This window comes from Salvelinus sp. IW2-2015, unplaced genomic scaffold (assembly GCF_002910315.2).
Source record: "Salvelinus sp. IW2-2015 unplaced genomic scaffold, ASM291031v2 Un_scaffold3759, whole genome shotgun sequence".
Classification (NCBI taxonomy): domain Eukaryota; kingdom Metazoa; phylum Chordata; class Actinopteri; order Salmoniformes; family Salmonidae; genus Salvelinus; species Salvelinus sp. IW2-2015.
The window spans coordinates 1-7,889 of NW_019945033.1; the positions used below are offsets into that span (position 1 = coordinate 1).

General features: G+C 40.3%; 1 long non-coding RNA gene and 1 pseudogene across 1 annotated transcript; both read left to right on the forward strand.

The window, feature by feature from the left end:
* Positions 1-957: 957 nt before the first annotated feature.
* LOC112076440 (Fc receptor-like protein 5) overlaps positions 958-7,889 on the forward strand; it is a 20,990-nt pseudogene continuing 14,058 nt past the window's right edge.
* On the forward strand, positions 4,747-5,617 carry LOC112076442 (uncharacterized). The gene is made up of 5 exons (XR_002895190.2): positions 4,747-4,853; positions 4,951-5,013; positions 5,140-5,205; positions 5,339-5,401; positions 5,562-5,617. It is a non-coding gene; the product is annotated as an uncharacterized lncRNA (long non-coding RNA).

Below are 7,889 nucleotides of genomic sequence, written 5' to 3' on the forward strand. Positions count from 1 at the left end.
TATACTAATTTAAAACAGGAAAGTGCCGTAGAAATTCAAGAGCACTTAACAATAAATATATACTATTTGGACTAACATTGCAAAGCTATTATTATTTCAAGCAATTGGACAAAGTACTTTTTAGTTGCAGCTGGCAGTACACCACATTTACGTACACTCCTCGAAGAGATATGGTAGATAATTTTAACTTGATCCAACTCCGTCTCAGCTTCATCCAACATTGTTTATTTCAATTCACAGCTCTTGACGAAGTATTTATTATGAGTGTCTTCAAAAAAAACATTGTATCATGCTGGTTTTATTTTGTGCAGGAAAGGCAAAGGCTGTTCTGACCATATACCCCACATCCTCCCAGATATTCAGTGGAGAGTCTGTCACTCTCAGATGTAACATACAGAGGGGAGAAGTCACTGACTGGGAATACACATGGCGCAAGGATGTTGTAGACACAATCAATAGGAATCATGAATATGAGATCAGTGAGGTTAAGATTTCAGACAATGGAGACTACTGGTGTCTGGGTAAACATATTGATCAGAAGAAGTATTCTGAGTGGAGTGATGCAGTCAGACTAACGGTAACAGGTATATCATCTTATCTCTCAAGTGCCTCCAAGCCCATACCCACTTGACATAGATACATCTCTCTACATTAGTGTCACTGGTGAGCTCACTATTAATCTCCAATCACTATCTGGACTTTATGAATTTTGAGCCAATGAGCGTTAATCTAAACACAGATATACTGTGTAGACTGTAAATTCTAACTGAATGGAGTCAACATACCCCTATTTAAAATAAACTTGAATCAAAACTTAAATGCAACTTAAATTATTATAAATGACCAAGCATGAATCCAGATGATTTGATATTCTGCTCTCTGTTTTTTTAGCTCTTCCTGAAACTACACTGACCGTAAATCCAAACCCTGCATACAATGGAGAGACAGTAACCCTGACGTGTTCAGTGGGGTCTGACAGTGGCTGGAGCTATAAATGGTACAAAGACAAAAAAAAAGAAAGTAGTGACCTTGTCTGGCAGACACACTACAACAGGAGTCACCTTCACCATCAGTAGAGCTGCTGAGTCTGACCATGGTCTCTACTGGTGTCAGGGAGAGATCCAGTCCAGATCCATATCATCAAKCATCAGTGATCCTGTCACTATCACTGTGAAAGGTGAGTTACTTTATGTGTTTTTTTAATCAAACAAATGGACACTATGTATATTGAGTCAATCATGTAGATGTGGTCTGTGTGTCAGTATGAATGGAAAAATGAATAGTTACAGTACTACCTACAGAAGTAAGATCATACGTTGGAGAGATTTGTGCTCTGACTGCATTTGTCTTCATATATAACTGTGTTTCCACAGCTCTGCCCACGGCCTCAGTGAAAGCCTCTCCACGCGGTCCCCTCTATTCTGGAGAGACAGTAACTCTGACGTGTTCAATGGGGTCTGACAGTGGCTGGAGGTATACATGGCAAGGAAACAAGAAAAAAGAAAGTATGACCTTGTTCTAGCAATCACACTACAAAAGAAAGAGCCACCATTCACCAGCAGTAGAGCTGCGTAGTGCCTACCAGGTCCTAACTAGGTGTCAGGGAGAGATCCAGCTCCAGATCCATTATCAATCAATCATCAGTGATCCTGTCACCTATACACTGTGAAAAGGGTTGTGTGTGTGTGGTGTGTGTGTGTGTGTGTGTGTGTGTGTGTGTGTGTGTGTTGTGTGTGTGTGTGGTGGTGTGTGTGTGTGTGTGTGTGGTTTTGTGTTGTGTTGTGTTTGTGTGTAGACATCACTGTATATGTCAGTATTCTGATAGATTCTTGGTAAGTCAGACAGTTCAGAGGTGCATTGTATGTTCAGAAATGACAACTATATGAAATGGTCATGTGTGATAAATGCTGATCAACATTATTTATACATTCTAATGTGTGTGATAATGTTTATTTTCTGTGATTGTGTCTGTGCAGAGAGACCTGTGGCTGTTCTGACTCCAACCCATCTGGCCCCAGATATTCAGTGGGGAGACTGTCACTCTCAGTTGTGACATTCAAGGGGGAGAAGAGATTGAGTATGCTTTTTATAACAGTGGGAACGTCCTACAACGAAATACAGAGCCTGAGTACAGAATCAGTCTGCAAAGAATGGTCTATATACCTGTGAAGGCTTCAGAAAAGAAATGGCTTAAAACACTCCCCAGACAAGTAATGCTATACAATTACGTGTTAGGTAAGTCTGTTTTTATGGGATTGACAAGAAAAGACAGAAGGGATGAGGTCAAATAGCAGACAGTGGTTTCAATGATGAAACAAAACTATAGTTTGATTGGGGTGAGGTACAATCACATAAAACAAATAACAAATGGGTAAACATTTAAAGACTTGAACATTTGATTTGTTCATTCCTTTCATAACAGATAACCCCCAAGCTGTCCTGAGTGTCTCTCCTCAGTGGCTGAACCTGAGAAAGACTCAGTTACTCTGAGCTGTGGGTTAAAGAGTCATCTACAGGCTGGAGGTTCTTCTGGTACCGAACTGTTCCCTACACACTGGGTACTTCCCTATCGGACAGGTCCTACTCTGTAGAGCCTCTATCTGGCAAGGACTAAGTGAAGACTCCTACACTCTGATCCCTGCTGGTGCCTAGTCACACAGGAGGATATGTGTGTAGAGCTGGGAGAGGAGACCCAGTCTATGACACACTCTAAGCTGAACCTCAGTTTCTGGTCAGGAGGTAACTAACTGCATTGAAACTGCATTTAATCACATTTAAGTCACCCTCATGTGTTTATAATAACCACTGTGTACGTTTGACTCTGTCACCTTTTATTTCAGATCCGCAACCATCAGTGTCTCTCAAAATAAGACCTAACAGAACTCAACACTTAACATCACGTCTCTCTCACTAAGGCTGTGAGAGAAGAGGAACTCACTGGATGGAGACTGAAGAGATACAGAGAGAAAGCAGTGGGAGTCAGGGTGTCTCTAACTGGGGATCAATGAGCAGGGTCCACATGTACCATCAGGTCCACTACACAGGGGACAGTGGAGTGTACTGGTGGAGTCTGGATCAGGAGAGTACAGTAATGCTGTCAACATCACAGTGGAGGTACGTCTGTTTACAACAGTCACTAACGTTTTTACATTACAATGTTTGAAATGATGTTCAATTCTGTACTGAAGATGGTTGCATCTCATAAAATACAAGCTCATGTTGGTGATTACTCCAGATTTACAGTATTATATATATATAGTTATAACAGTTTGCCGCACTGATCCTGGAGAGCCCTCCCTATCCCATAACTGAGGGAGAATCTATGACTCTCAGCTGTACAAATAGATATCAGGAAACGCAACCCGAAACCCAAGGTTAATTTCTACAAAGATGGAGTCTCATCAGGAATGAACCATACGAGAGAGACCATCCCTGCAGTTTCCCAAGTCAGATGAAGGCTCCATAAGTGTAAATCTAATGAAGGAGAATCACGCAGAGAGCTGGGTGACGTGAGAGGTGAAAAAACAACTTATAGATCACATGACCTTTTCATAATACTTGGTCATCTAGTATTTAGTGGTTAAAAAAGCTGACTGTAGGTTTGGAGGTTGCAAGCTCTAGGCTGCGTCATTGATCCTCAAGCAGATGTCAAATATATATTCCACTTTTGTCCACTACTTTATTAATTTCTTACACTACCTCAGAACCTGGTGATTTGCTGTTCTCCTCTACAGGTGTAACTCTGGACTACCTCTAGCATCAAGTCGCAGAGAGGGTGGTTGTCGGGCCGGTGGTCCCTTGTGTTCTACGGCGCATTCTCCTGGTCTGCTGTCGATATAAAAAAAGCCGGTGAGACTTTATCAATTCACTATTATCTTTTTTAGTTCATTGGTTTTAGAGAAAAAAATGTCTAATTAAACATAACAGTTTAGATAGAACAAGTAACGAATTGACACGATAATATTATGCATTTCTCATTACAGGTTCCTGTTGCAACAGAATATTCTGGTGAGTACACCTGTCTTTCAACTTTTCTTACATTAAAATATAATCTGTGTGTTTCATGATTATCTCTCTCCCTGTAGGCCCCGCCAGCTCCAGAGGACCAACCTGGACCCCCAACAGGACCAAGGATCTACCCAGGGCCGGGCTCCTGATGCTGGGTATACACGTCTGCAGCATGGTCAGTCTCTCAGCCCAGACCACTGTCACTCTCCTCTCTGTAACTTCACATACTGACTTTTCACCATTCACTTTATATAGATGTTTCCGTACTCTATGTCCCTAGGCAAGCTGAGGGAAACCCAACCTATTCATCTTTCTCTCTCTTCTTTGACCAACAGGTGGCGCTAACATATTTGATACAATCACACCCTCAGACAGTAATGACAATGGTACTGGGAAAGGGAAAGGGGGATACCAAGTCAGTTGTACAACTGAATACCTTCAAATGAAATGTGTCTTTTACATTTAACCCAACCCCTCTGAATCAGAGAGGTGCGGGGGGGCTGCCTTAATTGACATCGACTTCTTCGGCGCCTGGGGAACAGTGTGTTAACTGCCTTGCTCAGTTGCAGAATGACAGATTTTTACCTTGTCAGCTCGGGGATTCGATTCAGCAACCTTTCGGTTACTAACCACTAGGCTACCTGTATGTTAAAATTAGCATGAATACAGTATAGAGTTGTTGTTGCTGTTATTCTTCATATGTTTAATATTACTAGCACACTAACAGTAAGTGGAGATATTAGTGTATTACCTGTATATTTCAGATGCTGATGCTGCTACTACTGGATCAAGTGATGTGACTTACACACAGATTCAACTCAAAAAGTTGGACAAGAAAAAGAAAAGTAACTCTCAACTGTCACATAAATTAATACAAAATGTAGCAGTGTTTTTTACTCATCAAATTTGATAAAAACATACAAATTCTCTCCACATCCTCAGAATTGACAGCTGATCGAAAAGAAAATCCAGTCTATTCTGAGGTCAAGACAGGGAAGACCACAGGTGAGACTCATTCTACAGGTTGGCAGTCAGTGAAATCTAAATGTGCGATTTTGGAGTTTCAAAAAATATGCAGAATATTCAATAAGCTACTTCCTTAATTTGCTGACTGGAAATTCCAATTTTCAGGACCTGTTGATGTGACCTATGCTGATGTTGACCTTAAACAGAAGGCCAAAGCCAAGAAGAAGAAAGGTAAGACTGGACATCCCTCCATCAATATTCCCCCTATCATACCCTCACACCTCTGACCCCATATTGACTAGCTGCATAATATTCTGTATATAACTGTTATATTAATCTGGTGTTTTATCCTCACCCCTTACAGAAACATCAACCCCACCTGAGGCAGATTCGGTCTATTTTCCATTGAAGCCAGTCACAGCACCAGGTAAGACTAATATCCATATGCGATTGATACTCAATATGATACTAATATGGAACTAATTCTCTGATATCAAAGTATAATGTATCTATTTAAAGTATGTATCTTTGTTTGATTCTTAACAGTTTGTTTGACTGAAACAACGTTGTGTGGTGACATGTTGCAGGTCCTTGAGGGGGAAGGGATAGAGGGTTAGAAGGATGGAGGTATAAATGATGGCTGAATGGAAATATGGAGGGTTGGAGGGATGGTGGTATGGAGTGATGGAAAGATGGAAGGATGGAATGATGGAGGGATGGAAGGATGGAATAGACAAGCTTAAAGTTTTCTTACTGACCATAATTTCTACTTGTCTGACAGCTTGCATGATGACGAGTTTCTCACACGACTGGCCTATCTGGGTGATGTTTTTCTCGCTGAAAGATCGAATCTAGGATTCAGGGAATCTCCAAATATTAATTATGCTGACAAAATTGAGGCTATGATAAGAAATTGTAGCTCTCTCTGTCTGTCAACTGTTTCTGTTTCTCGTGAGGCAGTGCACTGGCGGGCTGCTGGTGTCTGTCTGACACATAGACATCAACACATAGACACGAGAACACCAACTGGAACAGACCTTCCAGACGCATGCGGGAAACTGAAATAGCAGTCAGAGTCATACATCACCAAGTCATAATCGTCAATGACCTGTCTGTAGATGAGGATACAATATGGGAGAACTGGTAAGTCATCATACGTAGGTTAATGTGGAATTCAACACAGAAATGAAAATTTAATATTGTTTTCCCTTAGATACACACCTGGCTAATGAGCTACCTCTCACTTGAAGATCCTTGCCATATAGATGGATTGCATGTCCACAATCATATTAAAAAGGAAGTGATACAAAGACAAACTACCAGCTCCTCAGAACTCTGCAGTATATGACAGCATAAACTGAGAAGAACTGTTCCTCTTCAAGACACACTCTTCCCCCAAAAGTCATTCTGAAAATCTCAAAGGTCTTCAGCTGATGGGGTACATTGAACTTTGCTCACGGCATTATGTATATTTCTCAAGATTCATGGGTAGATATAAAAGTCCAAAAAGTATTAGAATAGCAGATTGCCCTTAACCACACATGGAGCCTGGATCTATACTAGGCTGAAAAGATGACCAAATGAGTTTATGGAAAAGTTGGTGATGAGACAATATCCATTTACTGTAGAAAGCACTCATGCATCTGGTGATAATTTTAATTAAAAAAGCACATGCAACATATGTAAATACAGGCTCAACAAAAAGTGAATAACGCTTGTGGAAATCAATACAAATATATTCTATCCGAAGAAGATAAAACAACATCAAATTCAAACACAATACAAAGCAAACGATATGTAGCGCGATAATCCATCATCAGTACATCTTATAATTAAAAAACACTGTTACAGTGAACCAATAACCATGCTAAACCTCTGGATAGGCGGACGCTGCGTCCCACTTGGCCAATAGCAGGGAAATGTAGAGCGCCAATTCAAAAAATGTATAAAACAACTTTCATTAATCAATGTAAATACGAATAACACTCGGTAATCCCACATGCAGATTAAAGGCTTTTGCGAAGCAAGACTATTATGATAGACAACAAGTACAAAAGTTAGCTATATTAACCTGCATGCAACAAACCAAAAAATAATCATAATGCCCTACCTTTCGAGCTTTTGTTGCACTCCATATGTCCTACATACATCACATGGTCCTTTTGTTCGATTTTTCCATCCTAACAATTGTCCGATTATTGTTTAGTGATCAGAAAAAAGCTACCATTATGCGCACACCACTACAAATATCTTCAAAATTACTCTAACTTTGCCAAACTTGCACTTTGTAATCATCTAGTATTTATAACGTTATTACGATAAATGAAGGGTCTATCTGTTTCATCAGAGAAACAACAAACACGCTACTTTTCTACGTTTGCCAACTCGAAACAGTCACACATCGTTGACATGTCCAGATGGCCGACTTTCATTGCAAAAGGAGTACCACCTATCCAAAGATGGGTGACATCCAGTGAACGGTAGAACTGCAAAGGTTGAAGATCTAGTATCCAATGGAACCTCATTGAACAGACAGTACCTAAAAAATTATACTGATAGGTTAGTCTCGGGTTCGCCTGCTACTAAGTTCTGTTATAGCTCCAGATAATTCAACCGTTTTAGAACTGTCAGAGGTTCTATCAATCACAATAAATGCAATTTATTCTGGGATATAGAGAGGATTGGCAATCAATGAAATGGCGCCGCTCAATAAATCCCATCTAAGAAGTTATAATTACTGTTTGGTAAATTAATAGAAAAACCTAATGTAATATATGTTTTGTGGTGTGTGTTTGTGTGTGTTTGTGTTTTCTTGTTACGTTGACTTCTAACCATTCGGTTCTCTGTCCTCCGAGGTTATCCTCCCCTCCTTCTCCCATGTATGTCATCAACACCATACTCCACCCTCCATTTTC